The following is a 27,327-nucleotide window of genomic DNA, read 5'->3' on the forward strand; positions in this document are numbered from 1 at the left end:
GTCAGATGGGTCTTAGGGCAGTTGGTTGTGTGCTGTAGAACTGAGGCAAGCGTTGTAGTTTTCTGGGACTTTCTGTGTCTAAGATGTAAAGGAATCCCAGGAGGAAGATTAAGTGCTTAACTTGATCAGTTTATATCCACATTTGGAATTTCTATAAAAACATGAATGGCCTTCTGGGCACCTTTGCTGACATCTGCTTGTCCCAAAGTAGAACTCTCTGGAGGTGATGCACTGGCTCGGGGTCCTCTGATGTTATTCCAGCATCCTCTCCTTATAACCTGCACTTACTCTCTTGTAAGAAAGACTGAGCTGGGCTGACCCCGTGGCTCACTCGGGAGAGTGCGGCGCTGGGAGCGCAGCAGCGCTCCCGCCGCAGGTTCGGATCCTATATAGGGATGGCCGGTTCGCTCACTGGCTGATAGTTGAATTTTAAATGATTAAAAATATTTATGGCTTATCTTTAGCTAGAAGCTAGCTTCCAGACTTTCCTGGTTAGCTGGGTAGCTGAGATAAGTTAGGCCAGCTCAGTGCTCAGGTTTTCAGTCTGGGCACAGAAGTAGAGGAAGTCAGGGATAGAGTCAGAGTTACCCTGCTTTAGTGTCAGCCGTTTATTTTGCCTTTAACAGGAAGGGGAATAGGACACATTCAACACATACAGAGATATGTACAAATTCTGAGGTCAAAACACTCCACATTGAAATATTAGGCCAGTATGTGAAATTCAAGGGAAGAGAATGCCTTTTACTATTTGTGAAGTACAGCGCCTGCCCCTTGCTGAGGCTGGGCTCGTGCTGGGGAGTGCTGGACGGGGAGGAGCTGGGACTGGCACCAGGAGTGCCGCGCTCCTCAGCGGGCTCTTCCCTGGCTGTGACTGTGCACATGTCCCTGCTCCTTATTTCAGCTCATGACTAACCTCGCTCACGAGATCGTCATGAGGACTAGGGGCACATATGCACCTGCGGTGCCTTGAGAGGTGCACGTAGAAGGTGTGTGTGCATAATTCTTTTTCAGTAACCAATTTTATGAGTTCCTTGTCTATACTGGCCTCCTGGTAGGCTGCCTTCTCTCCATGACCTTGTTTCTGTTCTTGGATTTTCTTTTTCCATTTGCTAATATGAAGTAGCAAGAGTAAGACAAACTAGATGTGACGATTGATAGCTGCTGACAAGAATTAAGTAACGCTGCAGTGTGGGCAGGTGAAACATGAACAGGTGTGTGTCGGGTCTGGGGCGTGCAGCTGTGCTGGCCTGGCAAGTGCTAGCCACAGGTGGACGGGGCTAGAGAGTGCCCCCTGCCCTGCAGCTCAGCACCTGTGCTGACTAGTGTTGGGGGTGGTGGTGCCGGTGGGTATTTTTCTGGGACTTCTAGGCCAGCACAGACTAACCTTGGACTTTGAAAGTGATCTTAGGGTACTGTAAATCCTCTCAAGCAGTTCAGCTTCAGTTTTAAATGTTAAATTCATTAAATTTGTGCAGGTAAATGCCTGCTTTTAATTAGGCATACTAAGGATTATTTGGAATGTATTTTTGTATTTGTGTCGTCTTTAAGGTTTACTTTTTTTATTTCAACTTTGGGTTTGAGAGTTTTAGTAATATGGTAGTAAGGCTGATTTATTTTTAAAAAGATAATGGAGATTTGTGTTCAGATGTGGTGGTAGGTTTGCTTAGGCCAAGACTTCAAATGCTCTGAAGTGTTTTAGAACCAATATCGTGAATTCTGACAGATAATGGGGAGTTTTTCTTGAGCACTAGCATTAATTTGAGTAGTCTTCTGAATTCAGATTTTGAAAGAAGTTTTGATTTTATCATTGGACTGTGTATACTAGTTTTATGGCTGAGGCTTCTTCTTTTTATGTTCCATGGGAATATGCACATCTTCATATGTGCTCCCTAAGTGACAATGCAGCCTGTTCAGCTTAGTGAGTTCCTGTGCCTGCTGTCTGTAGGGTGAATGTCACAAGTCATCTCCTGTCTTTAAGGAGTGGAAGGAGCCTGGAGCTCCTCCTGGACTTGCTCGGCAGGCGTGTGTGCTGCCCATGTGTGTGGGACCTGAGAGGAGCTGGCTGCCTCCCTGTGAGGTGGACCTGACCACAGCCTGCTGGAAGATCTTGAGAAGTACTAGAACGGGGTATGCACGGGGTTGTAATAGAACTCCTAGACTGGGTTGAGCTGATTTCTGTGGTGGGAGAGCCTGCTTTTGCCACACCTGTGCAGGTGTGTGGTGATGCTGCTTTGAGAGGGCTGGGCATAGAGGTTTGTGCTGTTTTAGTATAAAGATGATTCCTGCCTGCAGTTCTGGAATACACGTGAGCTCTGCCAATGCTGGAAAGAGGTGGGCAGGGCCTAGGGCTTCACCTAAAGGAAACGGAGAGATGGTGGGGAGGTTCGCACGGGTTCTTTCAAGCAGGGGCTGAAGTGTGGCCTTGCTGGATGTGGAGATGGGTATTTCAGGATTGCGTCTATGTGGAAAGTGGTGCTTGCTTTCCATTTATCATGGTGCCATCACCGAAGGGAGCTTTTATGTTCATTTATACAAGCAGAGTTATTTTATTGAAGGCAAGCACTAGGTGAGTGGTGACACAGGTAATGAATGCATGATTATGGCAACACCTTAGGAATGTGGTGCTTAGATGAATTGGTTCGGCAGAGAGAAGCTAGAGAACTTCTAGGTGGGGCAGAGGTACACAGCAGGATGGATCTTGCCAGGGTTTTTAAATGAAAGGAAGTAGACAACACCAGTGTGTCACACGTAGCACATGGAAATACTGTTTTTGTAGATTTTTGTTTTGCTTGGGTGTGGTATATCCTTGGCTAAAGTGTAAATTATGTTTTTAACCATGGATTGTAGTAAGAAATGTATGAGAGCCACTGGCCTGAATGACCTTGAAGCACCTTTCACTTTTTGAGACTGGTTTGCTTTATTTATTTAGCGAATATTTATTGAGTGCTTACTACTTACGCATCAGACCCTGAGCGAGGGTACTAGGATATAGAAGTAAATGAAATATTCAATCCCTGTGCTTAGCAAGTCTTTGCCTATATTAGAAAATTCTTATAAACTAGGTATTGCTATCTTTTTCTTTCGATTCTAAGCTGTACAGTGTTTTACAGCTCTGAAGTTAGGTTGTCTTATGGACAGGCAGCATTCACAATGTCGTAATTCCCACCCTTGGTTTGCTGTTCAAACTGTCATGAACTCAGTTATATGTGTTTGGTTGGCACTAAAAGTGTTAAGTGTACTTGATGTTAGGATGTCTTCAGAAGGATGATAACTGAGACTCAGCCTTGAGATGGGAAGTTCTTGTGGCACATGGTCGACACTGGCCGAGCGACTGCGATCTCATGATTTCTTGCAAAGCAGCAACTGAGTGTGTTATGGAACCTGAGGAAGGGTGATGCCCATGAACAAGTGAGGCTGTGGTGCAGTTTAGAGCCGAGGAGTGCCTGTCACACCCAGGACTGGCACTGCAGACAAGGAAGCAGCTGCTGCTCGTGACAGGACGAACAGAAACTCATGCCACAGCCTGCATGTGTAATGGCTGTCATGAGGGCATCGTAGCAGTTGATTGGCGGCTATGTTTTTTTTTAAGCCATACAATTGATGGCATCTTAGGAGAAATAGAGCGTGGTATGTGAGGGGAGAAATGTCATAGACGTGACCATAAAGCATAGTGGTGGCCCCAGGAAGGCATGATCGCCTCAGCTCAGGAGCAGTCCTCTTGCCTTCTGAGGAGATGAGCTCCTGACCAACCGGGTTTGGTGGGGTGAGTTAGGAGTTGACTACATGTATGGCATGGCACATGGGCCTGAGTCTGCAGAGGAATCAGGTGGGTGGGAGCTCCTGGAGGCGGCTGGGCTGGCAGAGAGAGAATGGGGCTGGTGTAGATAAGTGGGGTGCTGAGGACTGTAGAAGGAAACTGAGGATTAGTTCCAGAGGAACTCTTGTAGTATGTGCTGATTGGTATGTATCAGGATACTTTATGTTTAAAAAATACAAAACTTGTGTAGCACAAGCTATAGAAAGTAAAGCTTAGTATTGGGGTGTCAAAGCTCTCAGAGCAGACAGGAAAGGATGGGATTGTTGTAAGTGTTATCCTTGGGCCGAAAGCATCCTGGTTCCTCCAAAGGGAAGGAAATGTGTGGGGAACAGGTATGGAAGCCGGGGGCATGCATACCTGTGAGTCTGCTGTTCTCAGGGCTGAGGCCTGCTAGGCTGCTCTCCTAAGGGGGAGCGAGAATATGCAGAGTTTGGGCACGCAGGGCAGGAGACTTGCTACCTTTGAGGATGGTAGCAGATCCAGAGGAGCGGACACATGAGGAGGAATCATAGGGCCACCTCTGATTTTGGTGCCCAGCAAAATGTTGTGATTGCCACAGTCGGCATCTCACAGTGCTGTTTCTCCAGCAGTGCAGGCCCCTGGAGGTTCAGCAGTGTGAAGGAGGATCTGATGGGAAGCCCAGGGAGTTGAGGTGTTTGATAAGGGGCTGGATAGAAAGAGAGGGAGGCATCCAGGGGTTACTGTCTTTAAGGCTTTGATGAGGGTGATAATGGGGATGGTGGGAGATAGAGGGCAGCAGTTGTTAGATTTTCAGTGGCGTTGGTTGCAGATGTGCAGTGGAGTTGGGGAGGTCACTGGTGTTGAACATAAAGCTTCATTGGGGATATGGCAGGCAGGACTCCCCATGGTTACTCAGGTGAATTTGGGTGAAGGAACGAATCTGGCGTGCTCTATCCTCTTCTCCTCATCTCTGTCCCAATAGCCCATTCTTTGGGACTGATCAGGGGTTTCTTACCCCTTGTATGAAATGCAGTTAGAAAGAGTCCCCTGCCCCCCCTTTTTTTGGCTGGCTGGTACAGAGAACAAACTGCAGGCACCACGCTTTAGCCAACTGAACTAACCAGCCAGCCAGGCCTTTTTAAAATTTCTAGAAAATTGTAAATCTTTTCTTAACAATTCTCTTTGCTGTTCGCTTATTCAGGAACATATTCTAGGCCAGTTATCTTAGTTGTTTTCTGTTGCTTGTGACAGACTATTTGAAACTTAGGTAATTTGTAAAGAAACATAATTTTTTCTTACAGTTCTGGAGGCTGAGAGATCCAAGGAGGAGGGGCACATCTGGTGAGGACCTTCTTCCTGACGGGGACTGTCAGCAGAGTCCAAGGTGGTGCCAGGCATCCTGTGGTGGGGGGCTGAGCAGTGTAAGCCCAGGCCTCTCTTCTCCTCCTTATAAAGCCACCAGTCCCATTCCTGTGATAACCCATTCATCCTTTAATCCACAAATAGATTAATCCCTCTGCCCTCATGACCCAGTCACGTCCTAAAGGCTGCACCTTTCAGTACTGCCACATTGGGATTAAGTGTCAACATGAGTTTTGGAGGGATGGACATTCGAATCGTAGCACCAGCTTTTTTTTTTTTTTTTTAAAGGAAATCTTTCCTTTGATTTTTAGATACACATATTTTCTGATTTCAGTAAAGAGGCTGTTGGAATATTAAAGCAAGAATTCAAGTGGAAGGCCAGGAACTGCCACTGTGTGTGTTACAATGTTGTCTTCGTTGCCAGCAGTTGGGATAGCCTGAGGGTTGGAGGAGGTGTGGACCTTCCCCAGCCTCTGGGCTTCACTGGGGCTCAGGCACAGTCCCGGGCGGGCGTGTTGGGGGCTAGAGTTTGAGGATGATGTGATGCCAATGAAAGGTGGGATACTGCTTCCAGGGATACACCTTACACTCTTAGTTTTTACCTGAAACCCAAAGAAGCTGGATTTGCTAATTCAGTGGTGTGACTTGCACCAGGGCTGTGCTGTATATGTTTGTCACATAGATAGGACAGTTCTCTTTCCTCCCCTGGAGAAGGTGTGATGGCCACTTGCTGGCTCCCCTGCTGCACCTGCCCCTCTTGCGTCCCAGGTGCTGTCTAGGCATGGGCCAGGTCCAGGCTTCTGATTGGTAACACTGCTGATGCTGACAGCTATCTCCTTTCCCCAAAAGTAGGCCCATGGCACCTTCTGGAGCCCAAAGGAAGGATGTTTTGATGCTCAGCTGCTCTTCCTGGCAAAAGTCTCATGCACAAGGAATTTGGATGAACAGCTACTTGCAGCATCTTCAGTCTGTTCAAAGTTACAATTCAGGGGGAAATTTTATAACTGGAGTGTACTCTGGGCTTGAAAGAGTGTCTTATGAATAAATTCTTTTGCTGACTGCTTTTTGATGTGAAGGCTCTCAATACAGATTGTTTTTTCTGCTTGTAATTTGAAAAATTGCGTATCAGTATTTACCTGTTTTGAGTCTTGTCACTATTTTTATGCAGAGCACAGAATTATTTAACTACCTTCCTTGGTAAAATAACTGAGTACATTGCTGCTCACCAGCTTCTGTCCCAGCCTTGGCGAGTTTGAATGTTCTGCTCACCCCTTGTCCTTGGTTCCCAGCATCTCACCCCCGTGCAGCCTGGCAGCGTGTTTTGTCTTTGCCCAGTCCTCCTGCCTCACACGTTAGCAGCTACAGCTATGGCAGTGTGTGCAGGTTTTGTCCACACTGTGCTCTAGGGACATATTTGTTCTGGAAGTGGGCTCACTCTGCACCATGCAGCTCTTGCTGCACCCTTCACAGGTGCAGACCTGCTTCTTAATGTATCTTGGTCATAGGTCATTGCTCTTTCCCCACTTAATTCATCCCAGTTGTGTATCTGGACATGTGAAAAAGGGTGTTCCTTGCTCTTAAGAACAGTTTCCCTAATACATTTATTTCTCTTGCTTGCAAAACCTGGTTGAAAGGGCTTGGCAGGTCTGGTAGGCTTCTGGGTGGGGAAGGTGTTGCTTAAAGAGTTTTCCTTGTGTGCAGGCAGGCAGCGGGTGGCATGGGCATTGTGCTGCAGGGGTTGTTGCTGTGGGAGTCCCGGCAGACCTTGTGTTTCCTGTTTCCTCACTGGTGGGGGGCACCCAATGCCCTGGAGCGCAGGTACCTGTTTGTGTTGACTGCTAACAAGTTTAATTGAAATACTTCACATTTGGAAAATTTCCTGGATGGAGGAAAAATCTATGTTTATCTTTGCAATGAGAGAGGCAGAGCCAGGGGGAGGAGGTGATACTATTGTCCTGCTGTAGAGGCTGGGAGGCTTGCGCGTCAGGGGTGCACAGAGGCCGTGATGGGGGCTGGAGGTGGGAGTGGGGCTCACAGACCTTCCTACTGCTGGGCATGTGGGGGAAGCTGCAGAGCCTTGCTGTAAGAACTGGAATCCACCAGCACTCCTGGGTGGGGAGCGGGGGGAGGAAAGGATTATAGCCAGTTCTGTCCTTGTGGGACACAGGCCACCTCCTCGAGCATGACACATTGCTTTTGGCAATGAGTCTTAGATGTGTAAAATCATTGCTGAATGACACAGTCCAGCTAGGTGAAAAATAGGTTTGGTTTGGCCCGAAACCTAGAGGTATTGAGAGAGAGAGGAACATAGACAGAATCAGTGTGTCCGGAGGAGCTGCGAGTAGAGAGAAGTTTTGTAGAATTGTCTTTGCTCAGCATCAGGTTTGAGCAAAAGGAACAGTCTTCGAAGCATTTTCTAGAGAAGTTCCACCCTATCCCATCATCACGTCCAAAATGTTTTCAGGGGCCGGCCCATGCATGGCTCACTCGGGAGAGTGTGGTGCTGACAACACCAAGGCCAGGGGTTCGGATCCCATATAGGGATGGCCGGTTAGCTTACTGGGTGAGCATGGTGCTGACAATGCCAAGTCAAGGATTAAGATCCCCTTACGGTCATCTTTTAAACCCCCCCACCCCCCAAAAAAAACCCCCAAAACAAAATGTTTTCAAAAATTAGAATGTAGTGCAGAATATTGAAATTAAATCTTTATTGGAAAAAATGTGGACATTACCTGGCATTTTTTCAAGGGATTGCCATCTGTGGGTTGTGCTTTGTAGGGACCCAGCTCGCCCTGCCTTTTTCCCCACACCAGGCTGTCTGCACACGTTTGGCTTCTGTCTTGTGGGGTTCCTGCCCTGTTCATGCTGTGTGCTCATTGTGTGCACCAAGGAAATTTCAGGCCTGTCTAACCTTCTCATATTGGTGAATTAATGCTTGTTACTTTATTTATTTATGGTGGCTGGCTGGTATGGGCATCCAAACCCTTGACCTTGGTGTTACAACACTGAGCTCTAACCAACTGAACTAATCAGCCAGCCTGTTACTTTTTTTAAAAATTGAATTTCTAAGGTCTTAGTTACAGCAGATTTTGATTTTGCTTTCAGAGCAAGGATTTTTAATTTCTGTACTGAATTTGGTTGTTTAAACTAGAAGAAATTGTTTTGAAATCTGCCAATAAATGTATGTCAGACTGAAGTCTTGGATACGTTTAGGAAAGCTTTTTGCAAAGATGATATTGGGAAGGCACCTTCCCCGGGAGTGCCCATAAGTGGCGGGCACCTTGGGATTGCAGGTAGATTGCTGCATACGTTTTTAGAATTGGGTTTGCATGCCTTTGAAATAATTTTTTTTTTTTTAATGGCTTTGCATTTGTTGGTAGGTGGCAGAATATATTCAGACATTGGATTTATAGGATCTTAATAAAAAGTCTGTGTAATAGAGTCTGTTTTGAGAATTTCTTTAGCTTCTTCAGAATGAAAACTTATTTAAATATTTTAGGACTTTACTGCAGAGAATTTTAGCACATGCATAGCATGGAAAATTTTTGTTTTTAAAATTATGATCTACGCTTTTTTTTCTTCCATTACAGCCATGCCAAAACGTGTACGTGTATACATTGTTATAACGCACAGTTGCGAATGTGCCTGTTATTGGCCCTGTATATACTTATTTTGTGCTTTGGTGAGACTTGGAAGATTGTGCGGTCAGGGCATCATCCTCTGTAGCTCTCCAGGGTGCTGCCCACGTGGCTGTTTGAGGTGGACATTTTTGGTACCTTAGTTTGTACTTGATGTTGTCTGGTAACCTGTTTTTCCTAGTTCCACTGTTATTTACCCCAGCCATGTGGGAACATTGGTATTTTATGTTAATATATTTGTAAGATGTTGTTTAATAGCAGTACACTGAATTCTTCTGGAGGAAGCCTGTTGATGTTAGTCATTCCATGTCCCTTTGGAGGCTGGAGAGTGAAAGGTGGCAGGATTTGGTGTGGGGAATGAGCACCAGGCTGGATGTGAGGGAGGTTTTGCTTTTTAGACTTCGGTCCTAAGAGGCCGTGATTTCCTCTGAGTCTCGAATTGTTTGTCAGACTCTTCATGAGAGTGCAGTCATAGAGTACAGAGTTAGAATGGTGGGCTGTGGCTCAGCTCCCAGGCCAGTGAAAAGCAGAATGCGTCTGGTGTGGCAGTGCGGGGCAGCGGAGGTGGAGCCCCATCCTCCAGGAGGCTGGCCATTGTTTAGATGATTTCAGCTTACAGTAGGGGCCAGGCGTGATAATTTGGAATGAAAACATTCTACAGCATTCTAAGTTTTACAGAAATTTGTTTGGGACACCTTTGGTGTTGTGTGTGAACAGTGTAGGTGAAGGGTAGAACAAGCTTTTCTTTGCTGTTTGTGTGACCATATTCACAATCCCGATTACTGAGGCTCTCCAGTGAGTGTTTCAGCTTCATCTTAAACATCACATTGCATTTTAGATGGGTTTTTCTCATCCATATCTCTAGATCCCTGTTTTACATGGATGATTTTGATGCTTGGTTTTTCCTTTGGTGCAGTTTTTAGTGCTAAAAGGGTTTTATTTGATTTTATCTACTACGAGTAAAATTATTAACTTAGTGTTGTAAGCTTTAACATTTTTATGTATCTGTGCCCGTGACTCATAGATAGAATTATCTATACTTAAAAACTGCATCTTTCAGAAAACTTCTGTTTACTGAGAACAATGGGATTTCCTTGAACCTTTGCTGCTGTGACTAGGAAGGATAAGAACTTTATTATGATTGTCCATGTACTTGCATTTTGTTTTATTTTATTTTATTAGTTTTTTACTTTTTGTTTTATTTTATTTTATTTTTTGGCCACAAACAAGTCTTAGTACATTTAAAAAGACTGAGATCATAGAAAATAATAGAAAATATGTTCTCTGACTACAATCACAGAAGGAAATTCAGAAAATGCACAAATATGTGGAAATTAAACAGCACTCCTAAATAAATGATGAGTAAAAAGAAAAATCACAGGGAAATTAGAGAGTACTTTGAGGTAGAAATCAAAGCACAGCATATAAAAATTTATAGGATGCAGGGCTCATGCAGTGCTTAGAGAAAAATTTATACTGGTAAACATCTATATTAGAAATAAGAAAAACCTCAAGTCAGTAATGTAAGTCCCTACCTTAAGAAAATAGAAAAAGAAGAGCAAACTAAATCAAAAGCAAATGTAAGTAGGAAATAACAAAGATTACAACAGAAATATATGAGATAGGGAATGAAAAAACAATAGAGAAAATCAACAAAACCAAAAGTTGATTCTTTAAAAAGACCAACAAAAGAGAGAAGCCCAAATTATCAATATCAGAAATAAAGCAGGGGCATTATTACATTGTCACTATAGCGTTTTGTGGTGGTAAGATTTAGTTTCTTTCTTTTTCTCATTTGCATTTTTGTTCTACCAGTGGGTTTTTTTCTTTCTTGTGTATTCGTGATAGTGATTATTGTTTTTCAGATTCTAGATGCGGGACTTCTTGAGGATTTCTTGTAGGGCTGGTCGTGTGGTAGTGCAGCTTTTGTTTGTCTGGAAAACGCACTGTTTTTCCCTCATTTCTGAAGGATAGCCTTCCTGGGTAGAGTATTCTTGGCTGGCATTTTTTTTTCTTTTAATGTTTGAAATATGTCATCCCATTTTCTTCTGGCCCATAGAGTTTCTGTTGAGAATTGTGCTGTTAGTCTGTTAGGGGCTCCCTCGTGTGACTTGATGCTTTTCTTTTGCTTCTTTTAGGATTCTCTCTTTGTCTTTGAGCTTTACTATAATGTGTCTTGGAGAGGGTCTTTTTGGGTTGAATCTGTTTGGGGATCTTTGAGCCTCCTGGATCTGAAGATCTGTGTCTCTGCCTATATCTGGGAAGTTTTCTATTGTTATTTTGTTGAATAGGTTTACCATGCCTTTTCCTTTCTCTTCCCCTTCTGGAACACCCATGATTCGAATGTTTGTGTGCTTAAGGCTGTCTACTGGCTCTTAGGTTTTCTTCAATTTTTAAAATTCTTTTTTCTTTTGTCTGCCTGGATATTTCAAAAAGCCTATCTTCAGGATCAGAAATTCTTTCTTCTACTTGTTCTAGCCTGCTGCTTAAGCTATCGGTTGTGTTTATTTCCTTGAGAGAATCTTTCAGTTCTAGGAGTTCTGCTACATTCTTTTTTAAGGTATTAATCTCTTTGTAAATTTCCTCTTTGATATCCTGGATTTTTTCTTTTCTTGTTTCATTGTGTTGTCTGAGTCTACTCGTATCTCAGTGAGTTTCCTTAAGATTGTTGCTTGGAGGGCCGAGCCCGTGGCGCACTCGGGAGAGTGAGGCGTTGGGAGCGCAGCGACGCTCCCGCCGCGGGTTCGGATCCTATATATGAATGGCCGGTGCTCTCACTGGCTGAGTGCTGATCACGGGAAAAAAAAAAAAAAAAAAAAAGATTGTTGCTTGGAATTCCTTTTCAGTCATTTCAACAGTTTCCTGCTCTATAGGGTCCGGTATTTAAGAATTACAGTATTCTTTTGGTGGTGTCATATTTTCTTGGACTTTTGTATTTTTAGTATTTCTACATTGATGTGTGGTCATCTGGTAGAGCAGTTGCTTCTTTTACTACGCTGGAGTGGGCTTTGATGTGAGAGATGTCCTCTTCTTTTTCCAGTCTCCACTGGTGACTCTGCTTGTGTCACTGCAGTTGAGTGTCTGGTGGGCCACCTGAACGGTGGCTGTGGGTATTGCTGTGGTGTTGAGCCGCCTTTGTGGTAGCTGTGGCTGTGGCGGTGGCTGTGGTGGGCCATCCACACAGAAGTGGTGTTTTCAGCATGCTCTTTGCCTGCTTCTGGGTGTGGGGGTTGCCATTGGCTCTTGCCCAGGACTCTTGCCTGCTTGCAGGTGGAGGGGGCTGCTGCCCTCAGCTCCTGCCTAAGACCCTGTGCATTGCTGTCTTGCCTGCTTTTGGGCGGAGCACATTTTGAATAACATATATTATGCATTGAGATAAATTTCCATGTGATACTGACCTTTGAGATGAATGGAAAAATGCAGTTACATTTGATAACTTGAGATTGAATACTTTTATTTAGAAGGTACTGTTCTGTGTTCTGTAGAACGATGTCTTTCAAACTGTGGATCATGAACCATTGTGTTTTATCTAAGAAAATTTTCCTTATCCCAAGATTATAGTTTCCTATGCATTCTGAAAATTTGGTACTTTTGTCATTTACACTTAAGCCTACATCCTATCCGAAATTGATTTTTGTACATGGTGTGTGATAAGGAGCTGATTGTCCAGAGTTTTCCATGTGGATACCAGTTTCCCAGCCTTACCTGCTGAGTGGATTGTCCTGTGCTTGCAGACCTGTAAATCCTGTCTCCAGGTGAGCTTGCTGTGTTTCCCTGGTCAGCTTGTCTCTCCTTAGGGAGTTACCATCTGTCTTCATTATATATTCTCATTGTTTCCAGTATCTAGAAATGCACTTGACTTGTGTGTATTCATTTTGTATTCTGTGTCCATGAGCTTCTCTTTCTACAGAAGAGAAAGCTAAGAATGATAGAGGCTGTTGGGATGTACCCAGTGCAGGTACAAGGCAGCACTTAAACCGTGGCCATCGGGGTCCATAGTTCCTGCCCTTAGGTTGCATATGATGTCCTGTGTTGATCTGTAGGAAAGTTAAACTGGCTATAGCGTGAAGGTGCATGGGAAGGGTGGATCTCCAGAAGGGATACAAGCTGTGATTTGTAGGGCATTAGGAACAGCAGAGAGCCACAGATGAGAAGCAGACCTTTTGGGGGTAAAAGGCAAGATGGAAGTCAGAGTGGCCAGGGCGGGACACCTTGTTAGCCATAATGGGGATCATCTCAGGTCTTGAGTGCGCTGAGTTTGATAAGCCTCGGGACATACATACCCTGGTGAAGATGTGTTGCAGGAATGGGATCTCAGGAGACTTGTCACGTCTGAGGTAGAAGATTCGGGGGACTATTTGCTCAGAAGAGACAGTGTCAGTTTGGGGAGTGAGTGGACCACCCAGGGAGAGACTGGGAGGGAGCACAAGTCAGGTGAGGGGATGAGCAGGCGGTGGGCAGGGCCAGCCTGTTCTGCCCAGCTGGGCATCAGAAACATCCGTGAAGACAACCAGCATTAAGACAGACAGTCTTCATGTTTTGGTAAATAATTGAAAGATTTTTTTCTGATTTTTCTTTTATTCTCTGTCACTGGATATCAGTTAAAGGCTAGAAGAAGGGGTGGCCGGCTGCTCATTTGCTCATAACAGCAAGGTCCAGGGGTCAGATTCCCTGTACCAGCCAGCCATCAAAAAAAAAAAAAAAAGGATATGAGGGTACTTGAGAAAGTTCATGGGAAGATTAATATTTTTCTGTTAATTCTGTTTTTCCATAAGCTTTTTAAGGTATGTCATATGTTTTCAATAATGAGTTCCTCAAAGAATCTAACTTACATTATTTCAGTGTTTTGAAAATGGTAACATACAAGTTGATGCTATTTCAGTAAATGGTATTTGTTTTCTTTGTGATGTTTCCTTTCTTGCATGTCACCTTTTAGGAGATTGGGGACGGGCTGTTATAAATTCATCAGCCATGACCATCTCTGGTTTTAATGAAACTACTTTGAGCTTCCCCACGGTTCTCCTCTCGCTCTATTAGATATGGTTGGTAAATGTGTATTAGATCCAGAATTATATTCAATTAGCTTAAGAAAGTAGATACATCTATTTAAGAGCAAAACATGAACAATTTTTGAATACCATTATTTAACCTCTGTTCAAGGATCTTTCAACTGACACTTGCCTAGGTTATGAATTCTCTCATGGTTACCTCAGATGATGATTATGACAATTTTATTAAAACAAAAATATAGTAAAAGTTTTTTAGTTTGCAAGTATCCTACACTTGTCAGTGCTGAAGATTATTTTTTATTTTATATCCGAAGGAGCAGTTTAAAAAGAAGGGCTTTGATTGTGCCGATGCTCAGGCATTTTGGTCTGAATTATCATCTTCTCCCTAGGCCTGCTGTGGTTTCGTTGTCTCTGAGTGACTGTCTTGCTCTGTCTTGACAGCCAAGGCAATTGTTACTTGAGGCTCCTGTAGAGCATATGCTGCTTGTACACAGGTGTCTTTTCTGTTTGCCTTCTCTTGCTGATGAGGGTTATCTGCCTGGAGAGAAACTTAGATTATCATGTTTTAATAGGAGAAAATGGTACTCTATTTTCCAAAATGGGGAATCTTCCTTTTTGCACAGGGCTCTCCTGCCAGATTGCTGAGAGGATATGTGTGGACGAGCAAATGCCTCTGCTCCCAGCAGCACCTGCCAGGCCAGGGCACATGCTCAGCCCAGTCACCAGCGCACCCCTGAGTGCCCCTCTGGAGCCTGCAGTGATGCAGCAGTGAGGACCATTACCAGAATGTGGATAAGTGCAGAGAGCAAAGGGAAAAAGCCATGTTATCACTGGGCCTGACTCACTGAGGGTACCTGTGTGTGTGATGTGGGGCTCCCAGCATAAAGGGGCGCCAGCTGGCCCCTCAGCACGGGCTGTTTCAGGTCATTGGGGTTCTCGTGCATCTGTGTGGTCTTGCCAGTTCGAGCATAATTTCTTTAGGCAATACTGCTCCGGGACACCAGGGTCCCAGCAATTTCTCCATCTGGTGCTTTATTGTTTTAGTCATTCGATACTCTTCAAACATTGTATCACCAGAGTCCGAAAGATTTGAGTCCTAAGACTTCACGTGTGTAGTGTGCCTGTGTGGATGTGATTTTGCCCCTCCCATATGCTACCCTTTAATAAGTAAGACTGATCTTGTCCCTCAGAGCAGACTTTGGGCCCCAGGGAGCGTCTGCTGTGGGATGGGTAGGAAAGGGCTGTTGGACAAGCTGTGAGCTGGCTGTGAGCAGTGGATGACTCCATGCCCTCCTTGAACAGATGGCTCAGGCAGCCTGCTGCAGGAGACTCTCCCAGCTCTGCCACTCCTGGCTGGGACAGCTTGACTGGACTCTCCTCGTTGTTATGGCCTTCGTTTATGGCCTTAAACTGGGCCTCTCCAGCTTATTTTGGAGGGGAAGGGCAGTGAGATTCTCAAGTTAGAGAAAAATTGCTTTATGGTAATTATTTCCACAGCTGCATAATTCAGGGTCAGGGTGGGTGGTAGACTGGGTCAGTGATTGCTTATTTGATTTGTTGGGGAAGCATTTTAAGAAAAAATAACGGTTTTGCAATTCTCACCCACAGACACACAGAACCCGAAGCCTCTTTGACACATGGGAGCATGTAGACAAATCATGGGTGGGTTGCGTATGTAAAGCGTGGTGGGCACGTCTTCCGTATGCCCCTTTTTTCTTCTGGTCCTGTGTGCAGTTTGGCCTGTTGTTTATACTTCTAGTGGTTAGAAAAGACGAGGTGGGTTAGGTAGGGGATCTTACATTCTCTGTAGATAGTACACAAAGCTCATATTCTTAGTGTGACTAATGGAGGGTTGGAAGCTTCTGCATTTAAAGGCCAGTCTGCATCTCTCCCTCAGATACTGTGGTTGAAGAAAAGCATGGAATGTTGCCAATACTGTGCTTGATGTAGCTGTCTTCCTAGGGCCATGTGGCTGTTTTCTTTTCTAGGCAGAGGTGGCGCCCAGGTCCCGCTCCTCTTCTCTGTTGCTCATGTGCTGTGCCTTCAGCAAGGTCTTTCAGTTCGAGGATGTAATCTTGCTGATTTGGGACTAGTGAGCCGTATTTCTTTTCCACACGCATTTTGAAAGCTTTGTTGGTGGCAGCGAGGAGGAGGAGAAAAGGAGTTTGTAGTGTGGCATATGCTAGAGGTACTCCTGTGCTGTCAGGATGTGGGGAGTCTGGAGAGGAGAAATGGACACTTTATTCATAGAAATGTGCTAGTTAATTTGTTGGCAAGGCAGAACTAAAGAGCTCTGAGGGACCACTATGCTGTGCCAAAAACCTTGATTACCTGGGGATATTGGAGCTGACCAGTCGTGGGCACTTAGATGGGGCTTGTAGGAAAAACTCTTGATGGGGAGGCCTTCTTACTTTCTTTATTCTTAATTTCTAAATTAATTTTGTTTATAAGATACATTTACTTGAGGTGAATTTTTCTCTCTTTCATAGAATGTAAACTGAGTGGATCAAAAGAGTAAAAATGCTCAGAGGCTGAGGGTGGAGAGTTTTTTAAATTATGGTAATACTTTTATAGAAAATGGCCTATGTCCACACTTGCTGAAACATCAGCTGACTATGTGTTATTATATTCTTGAAGTCTAGGATTTCCCCTGTGCTGTGTCTTACACTTGTTTGTGTTCCATGTGACCCAGCATGTGGCTCCAAGGCTGCAGTGATCAGTACAGTGTCCACCTTTGGGGATGTATGTGAGCTGGTGGGAGACATGCACAGCAGCTGCGGTGCAGTATAAGTGTGTGTGGGAGTGTGCTCGGGAGTACTCTTCCTGGGTATAGTGGTGACATGACATAAAAATATGAAAACAACACTTCTACTCTAGAGAATCTGAAAAATATTGAAGTATAAGGAAGAAATTCAAGATCTGAGCTTGATTTTGAAGAATGAATAGGAGTTTGCCAGGTGGCAGTGGAAAAGGGCCTCTTGGGAAGAGAGACCCTTCTGAGTTGGAAGCATCTGAAATTGCTTGGGGCCTGAGGAGGCAGGGTGTGCTTTCATGTGGAGGTTGCGGCGTGGATGGGTTGTGAAACCAACCTGATGGGTGCACCCACATTAAAAACCATCAAGCACCAGCCGCTGACCAGTGGAAACACTGGAGTGCATCCCACATATGGGTGGCAGGTCTTGTTCTGTGCAGCTTTTCCCAGTTGTGTATTTGTGCCTGTGTGTGCACTTTCACTGCATTGAGGACGTAAAACATGTTTCTCCCTATGGGTTTGCAGTTTGGAAGTTTGAAAAACACTAATAAATTCCTTGGCCGCCCAGTGAGTTCTGTAGACCAGGGTGAGGTATGAATAGGGTGAGTCTGGTGTGGCAAATTCACTTCTCAGCAGTGTGGGGAATGAGTTGGATGGTGTGTGTGCTTGGAGGTGGAGACAATTAGGGTTTGAGAATAATTTAGGTGAAGAAGTATTGAGACGCTGTTGAGTTAGGAATTAGGGCAGTGGCAGCAGGAGGCGAGGTGGTGGTGTTTAGGAGTTAGGATTGCCGGAATTTATAAACTGGCTTCTGATGGGGAGGAGGAGGAGGCAGCTAGTTTCTGGCTTGGAGCTTCATCAAGACAGTGGTGCCCTGATGTAGGCAGGGAACACAGGAGGAAAAACAGACACGAGGGCCCTGCGTGTGCAGTACTTGTGGAGAGAGGTGAGCTCGGGGAAGAAGTCATCTGTAGTTGGATGTTGACGTTGCGAGTTCAGTAGGGAGCTCTGAGTTGGAGAGTCAGGATTAAACAACCAGGGTGTTAAAGTCACAGAGGCAGTTAGGATTGCCCAGAAAACATGTAAGGAGCAGGTGGAGGAAAAGAGCACGTGAGACAGGAGAAATGCATTTAGTAAGAGAAACCGGGAATGGCACAAGGGAAGCCATTCAGAAAGACGGAGCCATGTATAGGATGCGTACTGCTGCGACGCTGGGTCAGATGCACTTTTCACCATGCTTGTTGGTGGTTGAAATGGAGCACACACTATGCCTGTCGTGTTGATATTTCGAGTCAGAGAGGGCTTTGTCAATTTGAGGCATAACATGCTCTCTAGAGCTGAGCATGTGGGTGGGAGGGAGGGTGTGTGTGTGTGTGTGTGTGTGTGTGTGCGTGCGTGTGTGTGCGTGTGTGTGCGTGTGTGTGTGTGCGTGCGTGCGTGCGTGCGTGCGCGCGCGCGCGCGCGTCCGTCCGTCTGTCCGAGAGGACACAGGCTCTGAAGCCTGATTTTGATCTTGATTTTTGGACAAATTATTCAGCTTCTAAGACCTTGGTTTCCCACAAGAAAATGGAGATGCTTCTTTGAGGGCTGTTGTGAGGGTTGGACGAATGTGTGGGGAACATGGTGCTGGCTGTGCACTTGGTGTGGTCAGTGCCTGTTCTCATGCCCGCTCAGTGGGCCAGGACTCCTCTGCATATGGGGCATATCTGCAGAGCAGAGCTTGCGCGGACACCGGGAACCAAGACATCCAATGTCTGGTCACACTCATGGGGCCAGTGTGGTTTTGTCTATAGTCTATGCTTTACCTAGGTCACTTGAGAGTTCTGTAAGCAGTTCTTAGTAAACAAAGAAGCAGGGTACCTCCTGGGGGAGAAGGAGCCAGGTGTGGGCTTGTGTCAGGGAGCCTGGGTGGGTCAGCGGGTCAGCGGTGAGTGGCTAGCTGGAGCTCAGGTTGACTTCTGGGTGCTGCCTCTTTTTCTCAGCCTCTGCACCCACTTCCAAGGGTTCTGGGGCTCTGTTTGCCATGCCAGAGGAAGATCAATGGGACGAGCACGGTGATTTCCAGATACGAATTGTAGAAGGTTGCAGACTCCCTTTGGTTTGTCTGAAGGGAGCGGTTGAATTCGTTTTGGCAGTGCTCCCTTCGTGACTGTGGTGGCATCAGGAACACTGATGAAACTGGAGAGGCAGTGTTTCAGGATGGTGGGCAGGGCCTGCAGGGCTGGGACACCTGTCAATGAGTCACTCACTCAGCACTTACCAAACTTTGTCCTTATTAAAGGAGAAAAACTTACCTGCCGTCTGCCAGAACGTCTGAGCATCAGAGTTGAGGATGGTTGACTTCTGATGTCACAGGTTTGAGATGGAGCTGAAGTACTGCTCTTCCACCTGCCCTTTCCTTACCTGCGACCTCCACATTTACATGGCATTCACTGCACTTTAGATGTTAAGCTGTACAGATTATGCTGTGGATTCACATTCAGGGATAGTGAGGTATTTTTCAAGGAAAGAATGCCATGTTGGATATCTTAGACTTTTAGAACTAACAGTGCCCTTGTTTTATAGATCAATAATCTGATTTCTCCCCTAGTACTTAAAAAAAAAAAAATCCTTTTTAGAAAAAATCTGGCATCATATATGAGTACAGGTGTTTAACTGTGTCTGAAAGGTTTAAGAAAACTTTTATATTTCTATAAGTTGTAGTGTATAAGATGTTTAAAGGAAAACATTTTCAATTCCATATGGATTTTAGAGTCACTCATCTAATTTTGGAAAAAAGGCAGTTGGAATTTTGATAGTGATTGTATTGAATCAGTAGTCACCTTGGGGAGTGTTGACTTTTTAAAAATGGTCTTTCAATCCATGAACACGGGATTTTTCCATTTATTTGGGTCTTTAATTTCTTTCAGTAATGTCTCGTAGTCTCCATTGGGCCACACTTGCACCTCTTTAGTTAGATTCATTGCTAAGAATTTTGCTCTTTCTGATGTTGTAGTGAATGGAATTGTTTTCTTGATGTCCTTCTCAGAGCGTTTGTGGCTAGTGTGCAGCAGTGCAGCCGAGCTTTGAATACTGACCTTGTGTCCTGCACGGTTTGCAGAACTCATTCATTAGCTCTAGTAGTTTTCTTTTGTAGATTTTTAAAGACTTTTTGTTCCTTTGCATAAGGTGAGTTTTCTAGCTGGGCAGTCCCTTCAGTTCAAGCCTTGAGTTGTGCCCATTGATGGTAGTTTTGTTTCCCTGTCTGTGTTCCCTGGTGTGGTTCGTGTGTTCTCTGCTGAGCTCCGTGCAAGGGAGGAAGTGTACAGCACTGGGAATGAATTTTGTGAAGGAGACTCATGCGGTGAGGGCGGTATTTTCATGGAGCTGTATTTGATTTTGAGGTTCCTTCTTAACAGAAGGCAAGCTGGTAACCAGTGTCCTGCAGTCTGTCTGACTTGGACCATTCATCTTTTAGAACTGAGACAGATGAGTGTTGTGAGAGGTTGTGAATCAGTAAGCCATTGTTCTGGGGACCGTCACACTGTGAAGTGAAATAGCCACATCCCTGATTTCTGTCATCTGTGTTTCTGGTGCCTGTGACATTGGCATGAAATGGCTAGGCCAGCAGTGAACTCCGAGGATGGGTAGTTAGCAGCGCCCTCATGATGCTGGTTTGGAAGGCTTGCTGAGAGCTGGAGGTGTATTGGTAACCTGTTTCTTGACTGAGGCCTTCTGAATTGGTTTTATGTCTTTGTTAGTCAGGACTTCGGGGTGTGTGTGATGTCTCATGTCAGATGTTCGTGTTCCTTGTCAAGGCTTATTTTAGTGAGGGTAAGGAGGAGGTCTGGGAGTTTGCTGTTGAGAGAGCACATGGACTTAAAGGTGTTGACTTCCTAATGCAGAGTCAGTGCTGGTTCAGATCTTGAGTGTTTTGGGTTGCTCCCGCCAGGGAGGGGCAGCTGGTTCGGCACAGTCCAGCATGGCCCTTCCTGCTGCTTTTTCTGTGTGTTGTCGGGGCTGTTCTCAGCCTGCTTTGGGGTCATTTTCTCTAGTTTGATTTCGTGCATTTATCCTCCTAATTTCCAGGTGTTTCTTAGTTTCTGCTCTATAGAGTTTCCCTTTTTGTTTTTCATTATAGCTGTGCATCTGTTTATTAAAAAAAAAATTTTTTTTGTCATCTCCCTGGGTTTGGTGAGGAGGGAAGGTTGTGTAGCTGGAGATGCCTTCACTGAGGACTGGAGGCTTCTACCTTCCAGGGTGTGCTTTTGTTCATTTGAAAGGGTGTTGGTTATTCCCAGCGCAAGTGTTGTGTCATGTCCTTCTTCTTTGTTCTCATTCTGAGAGGGAATGTTTTATAATGCTTGTGCCTGTGGAGTTGTCTGTTGTATCTTTCTGTGGGTGAGAACTTTAAAATGAGGTGAGGCTAGATCTGTGGTCTTCAAACAGTGGTTCATTTAAGTCCTCTAAAGTTACATTTTAAGGGCATTTTTAAAGCATAATAAGAACAGTGTACATGTTCATATTTTACATGTCCAGTTTCAAAAGAGATAGGTGGGAGTGTGGGCCCAGGGCCAGCCAACCTGGGGTGAAGTCTTGGCCCCACCATTCAGTGTCTGGCCGTGGCTAATTTCCTCATGCTCCAAGGCACCAGCTGTTCGTGTGTATAGGGAGTGATAATGATACCTGCCTTGTGGGATTACCACATGCAGTTGTAAGAAATAATGCAGAGAGCTTCCTGGTCCACTTGGTCTAGTTTCTTCCAGTAGTGACGTTTTGCAAATATGGTATCACTACGAGGACATTGATACAATTCACCAGTCTTATTCAGATCCTCTCAGTGTCACTTGTATTCAGGGTGTGTGTGTGTGTGTGTGTGTGTGTGTACGTGTGTGTGTGCACGTGTGTGTGTACATGTGTGTGTGTGTACACGTGTGTGTGTGAAGGGGAGGATTTGGTTCTGTGCCATTTTATCGCGTGCGGCGGTTCTTGCATCCACCGCTGTCCACGCTCTGAACAGTTCCATCACACAGCACCTGTTCTCTTGTTCTTCTATAGCCATGCTCAGCTCCCTCGCCCCATCTCCCACCCTCGTCACTCTGCCTAGAAACCACTGATTTGTCCTCTATTTATAAAATTTTGTCTTATGAGAGTGTAATGTAAATGGAATCGTAGAAATATAACTTTTAGGGATTGGCTTTCTTCTCTCAATATAATTCCCTTGAGATCTGCTCAAGTTGTTGCTGGTGTCAGCAGTTCATTCCTTTTTCTTGCTAGGTAGTGTTCTGCAGTGTGGACGCACCAGAGTTTGTTTAACCGTCTACCACTGAGGTTGTCTGGGCTGGTTGCAGTTTTGGGTGGTTATGAATAAAACTCCTATGAACATTATCAGCAGGTTATTGGGCCATCTTTGACCTCAAAAATGGCAATCTCAAGCGGCTCTGTGCAGTCAGGTCAGGAACTGTGCGCTTTGCCGCAGCTGCTGGGAGTGTGGGTCTCTTTTCTGGAGAGCAGCAGGCTGTGCCAATGTGCTTTCAGGGTCACCGAGTCACACATTGTGTGTGTTCATACAGCAGACAGCGATGGTTATTTGATCTGTGTGACTTCTTATGTATAGGAAGATTGAGAGGCCTCTAAAATTTGGTTTTGTAGTAGTTTTGCAACATTGTATTTACTGTCATTTGCTCTTTTTTGATAGTGGACTTTGGGTTTACCTTTAAATTGTTGAAATTGCTTCATTTTGATGTAAAATACTTCATGAATGTAACTAATTTTTTAGTTGTCTCTGTACCTTTAGTTAAATTCCAATTATGAGTTATAGAAATAAATTATTTCAGTTCATCACTTGTGAAGTTAGGGGCCAGGGATTGGCCCATCTCCTACAACGGCATTGTCTTTTGCCCTCTGTTCCTCCCTGTGAAGTCAGTGGGAAGATGGTGGGGATTGTGGGAAACTGAGAGGTGGGCCATCAGGGGCTTTGGGGGCCAGGAGAGCTTAGATTTTACTGAGTGTGACAGGAAGTCTGTAGTGGATGCAAAACATGTAACTTTGACAAAGGTTTGAAAATTGAACTGTGAGATTTCTGTCAAGCTCTGTCTAGGCCTGTGGGTGGCCCCCCGACAGCAGGGGTGGCAAACCTCATCCTGAGGCCCTGTCTCCTTCTGGTCACTGACAGCCAGCCTGGCCTGGTGGGTGTCACTGGCAGGGAAACATTGAAGCCGAGACTTCCACGCAGGTCATCAGGCACGAGTCCCTTTCCTGGGCTACACTCTCCTTCCGTACACACCCCAGCCAAATAAACATTTTAGAAGCTTTTTGCTTGTAATGAACAGGAACTGGGGTGAGGAGTTCCTGAAAGGAAGGCGGGGAGGTGGAGTGAATGGAGAAGAGACTGAAACTTTGAGAAGAACCGACTAGAGGTTGGTGTTCCATGAGCTAACTGTGCTCTCCTGTTTCAGAACACACACAGCCGTGGTCTGGGACGCTCCTCTGTTGGATTTAATACACGTCTCATCAGCATCGACATTTGGCATGGAATCGGTAAATATCTTAACAGCCTTCTTTCTCGTCGATCTGTGTTTTTTTTATTGTGTTGTTAAAACGAGTGTTGGGATAGTGTGAAGTGCTCTGGTTGGTTTTCTTGGGCTTAGTGTTAGCTAAATGTTCTGACGTTTGTCCTGGGTTTCGCTCAGGGTGTTTTCAGAGTGGTAGCACCAAGCACTGGTGGTGAGTAAATAGCATTCCTCTGGTCACAGTGAAAGGAATTCTGTTTAAAAATCAAACAGGTTAGTAGCCTGGCCTGTAAAAGAAGTGTATTTCTTCACAGCTTCCTTTATCTTATTTTCTCCATCCCTAAATAGTGGGGACCAAGACCCTGCAGTTGCTGTGTTTGTTTTGTTAAGAATAGCTTTTACATGCTGGGAATTGACTGTCCTCGGGAGCAGACGAGCCTGCTGATGCTCTGATATGGCTATCTTGTGCTTCTGGGCAGGGTGCTGCTGTTGAGTAGTCTTGGCAGCTACGGGTGGTATTCCTGGAAGCTTGAGGCCAGTGTGTGTGGTCTGCGGTTAAGGAATGGGATCCTTTGTTGGTTTGCCCTGACTCCTTGCCGCCTCCTGGGAGTGAGTAGCAAATTTTTTGAGAGAGGAGAGCTGTCCCATAAAGACTTTGGCCTTGGGTCTGATGCTGTAGAACACAGTCCGCCCTCAGAGCTGCATCATGACTGGCAGATCATTTTCTCTAATACATGAGTTGATAACAGTTGGAAAGAAAACTCTTGGCTCGTTTAAGTTTTTCATGCCTTGGCCAGGTATTAGTCGATGTTTTAAAGCAAACAGTCCAAAATACATGATCTGCTTTGTGTTGTTACTCCTAGCAAACACAAAAAAACCTTTCCCAATGCTTCCTTAAGTCTTCTTAATTTGCTGTGTCTGTCCTTTATCCTAGTCACCTGATTGAATCAGTCCATGTTGAAATTCACCTGATGGATGTCTTTCACTCGACTGAAGTATTTCCTTGGAAATGGGGATGAGGTTTGATTGAAAGGAAGTCTGAGACTCCTCTGGCCTACTAGGCCTAGAATTAATTTTTAATTGGCAGGATGATGAGCCAGTGGGGGTGTTGGTGATCAGGTGAGTTGTTTTTCAGTTTCCGAGGGAGGCTTCAGCTGGATGGTGGTAAGCAGGGGCACTGTGGAAGGACCAGGTGCACAGGGAGAGAAGAAGTGGTGGTGGGGAAGACACCCACCACACCTGGAGCCTGTTGGAAAGTGTCATGTTGACCTTCATGTATAACAAGGAAGAGCAGAATGCTGCTTATCTTAGTGTGGAAACAGATTGTTAACAAGCATTTGATGATTTAAAATACATGTTTCCCTGATTAAAGGGAAACAACATGTTAGTGAGTCTTTGCTGACAGAATCTGGGATTGGAGTATTTGGTCTCCTGCTCTAGTGGATTGAGAACAGTAGGCATATTAATACTTAGGAGGTTTTATGATTTGTGAAGTGTTGGCTTTGTGACCGTACCAAGGCATTTAATGGTATTTGTCACTTTTGTGAATGTAAAGCTTACATCCCGTTAGCCATTGGCAGATGACACAAGCTCAGTCCTTAGCAGTAGCAACGGTGGTGGCCTCTCGGGGCATCCTGGGGGCACTGGCAGCAACAACCTCCAGCAGCAGTAGCGTCCTCCCCGTGGCCCTCCTGGGGGTGGGGGACACTGTGGATCAGAGCCACTCATCCTTTATACTTGAGTCCATAACCCAGGACACCTGGGTGCACATGCGCAATTACACTAGACGATAACCAAGGAACACCTGAGCGTATATGCCTGTTTACATCAAATGCTCAGCAAGATTCTGAACATCTCAGGGGCCCTGACCATTTTTCCTATATTTTCCCAATACACATCTTGCTTCATTATCAGAAAATATGCATAGCTAATTATGCCAATATAAATTAGTGAATTTTGTAGTATGATCAATTTTTATTGTAATTTTAGGGTTCTGAGGAATTTTCTGTGGCTAGGTTCCTTTAAACTGCAAATAACTTATAGAATGTTAGGTGTCATTTAAATTAGATTTGTTAATAAAAAAATGGCAACTCTGTTCTGTTTTCTGCTGAAGCGGTCCCTCCCCTCACTGCAGTTCTTGTTGACGAGGAGAACTTAGGAGCTCTTTGTTGGGAAAATATAGGAAAAATGGTCAGGGCCCCTCAGATGTTCAGAATCTTGCTGAGCATTTGATGTAACTAGGCATGTGCACTCGGGTGTTCCTTGGTTGTCGTCTAGTGTAATTGTGTATGTGCACCCAGGTGTCCTGGGTTATGGACTTAAGTATAAGGATGAGTAGCTCTGATCCCCAGCAGCTCTGATCCACAGCACCTCCCATCCCTGGGATGACCACCCCCCATGTGTGTGTGAGGGCATGGGGAGGCTACTACTGCTGCTGGAGGCTGCTGCTGCTAGTGCCCCCGGGACCGTCTGCATGACCACTGCCATTGCTAGACCTGTAAGCTACCGGACCTGTAAGCTGTTCCCGGTGAGGAAGCTGAGGATTGAACTCATGTTACCTGCCAACAGCTCCTGGAATCTTTTCCAACTACCTAGCATGGACCTGCATGTGAGGGGTCTGGGGACCCATTCTGTACAATGGGTTTGGAGGGTCTGAGCCCTAGCTCTGACAATATAAATGGAAACTTGGTATAATTGGCTTTAGTTATGATTTGCCTTGCTTTATGCTCTTATTCCACAGTATTTGAATTGCTAGGTGAATTCCGGTGCCCTGGGTGAGAGGATTTGGAATGTAGCCAGGTAGAGCAAAAGGGGAACTTCCCAGCCCAGGCCAGCATGGCTATCAGTGTTATGTTTTTTTCCACCTGATCGTTTCTAGCTGGAATGGATCTCTGGTCTCTGTGACTCCGCTGAGGTGGGAGGCTTGGGGAGACCTTGCTTGGGGCCTGAGAAGGACATGGGGGCTGCGTGCGACACTTCATCTGTTGGTTGAAACGTTGCTGTTATTTTCTTTCTCTCCATCATTAACTGCAATGGTTCCAATGGGGCCAGTATTTATTTTTTAGTATCACCAAGTTTTAAAGCTGGTTAAAGGGATTTTTTTCCCCCATGTTTTTTTTTTTTTTTAATCTATACTCAATGAAGACAGTTCTCCACGTTTTTACATTTGAGGGTGAAAATCTCTTGCTTGTATCTGGTGTAGTAGCTGCTCAGTAAGCTCTGTGAAAACAGAGGCGAACTTCACCACCGTGGAAATGCCATGGCGTCTGTGTGCACCTCGCTGAGTGTGCATGAGGCCCCACGACAAGAGGAGTGGGCACTTTGCTCTCCTGAAGGAACACTGCCTGCTGCGAGATGCTCCATGCACAACTCGCTTAGATCTGGTGGGAGGAAGAGGAAGACTGGAGGAGGAGACTGGGGTCAGGGCCGGAGCACCCCTGCCAGGCCAAGGGAGGAGCTTGGGGGAGTGGCCAGGGGAGAGTCTGGGAGGCGTCTTCGTGACTGGCTGGGAGATTGTTTCGGGTTTGAAAGTATGTCCTGACTGCAGGCATGCATGAGTGCTGGTCCAGCCCCGTCAGCCTGTCCCATCTGTTAGTTGCAGTTGAGATCCCCCCCCCAAACAGTTTTTCTTATGGGTGAGGGGTACTGAGGATGGCACAGGGTGGCAAGTATGAGAGAGAAGCAGAGTGGGAGAGTTCATGCTGCTCTTTCCGTAGTCCCCTCTGAAGAAACCAGGTGTGGCGACTGGGCAGCTGGGGTGTGCTGACTCTGGCAGTGGGAGCTGCCAGACCCCTGCTGGCGGTTTGACACAGTAGACAGGCTCTGCTTAGAAATGGACACACTCACACACGGGCGTACATGTGTGCACACACATGGAGTTTCTTTCTCGCCTAACCACTCCATGTTGTCTTTAACAGCTCTGTTCTTTCTCACCTCCACCCCTTCCTCTAAGCTCGGTCCTGACTTCAAGCTGGGTTGAAGCTTCCCATGGGCTCAGACGGCTCTCTGCCTGTCATAGGAATGGGAAGAGGGGAAAAGAAGGAAGGGGAATGAAGAGGGAGGGTCTGTGGAAGAAACGCTTTTCTTTTACAGCTTTTTACTTTGACCTGTTGAGTGGATGATTGCTTACTGGAAAAAATAAGCCCTGAGCCCTTGTCCACATCTGATGGTGTTAGCACATCAACAGACAGCAGCTGCTTTCGGGAGCCTGCACAGTTTTGAGGGGCAGAGGGCAGTCTTTGTTTCCTAAGCATTGAGTCCTTGTGCCTGACCAAAGGTTGCCTTTGGAGACAAACTT

The 27,327-nt window shown here is 45.5% G+C and overlaps 1 protein-coding gene across 10 annotated transcripts in view; it reads left to right on the forward strand.

Moving 5' to 3' along the window:
- The window catches only part of ANKRD11 (ankyrin repeat domain containing 11), a 182,502-nt gene that overhangs the window by 41,012 nt on the left and 114,163 nt on the right, over positions 1 to 27,327 (forward strand). For 7 of the 10 annotated variants that reach the window (XM_063108910.1, XM_063108902.1, XM_063108901.1 and 4 more), the window contains one exon: positions 22,977 to 23,058. The exons of 2 other annotated variants lie outside the window; for them this stretch is intronic. The gene's annotated coding sequence lies outside the window, so the exon portion shown is untranslated. Of the gene's footprint in view, positions 1 to 1,189; positions 1,212 to 22,976; positions 23,059 to 27,327 lie in introns of those variants that run through there. One more of the 10 variants, XM_063108903.1, reaches the window with a different exon arrangement.

The sequence above is a fragment of the Cynocephalus volans genome, chromosome 10 (assembly GCF_027409185.1).
Source record: "Cynocephalus volans isolate mCynVol1 chromosome 10, mCynVol1.pri, whole genome shotgun sequence".
Taxonomy (NCBI): Eukaryota; Metazoa; Chordata; class Mammalia; order Dermoptera; family Cynocephalidae; genus Cynocephalus; species Cynocephalus volans.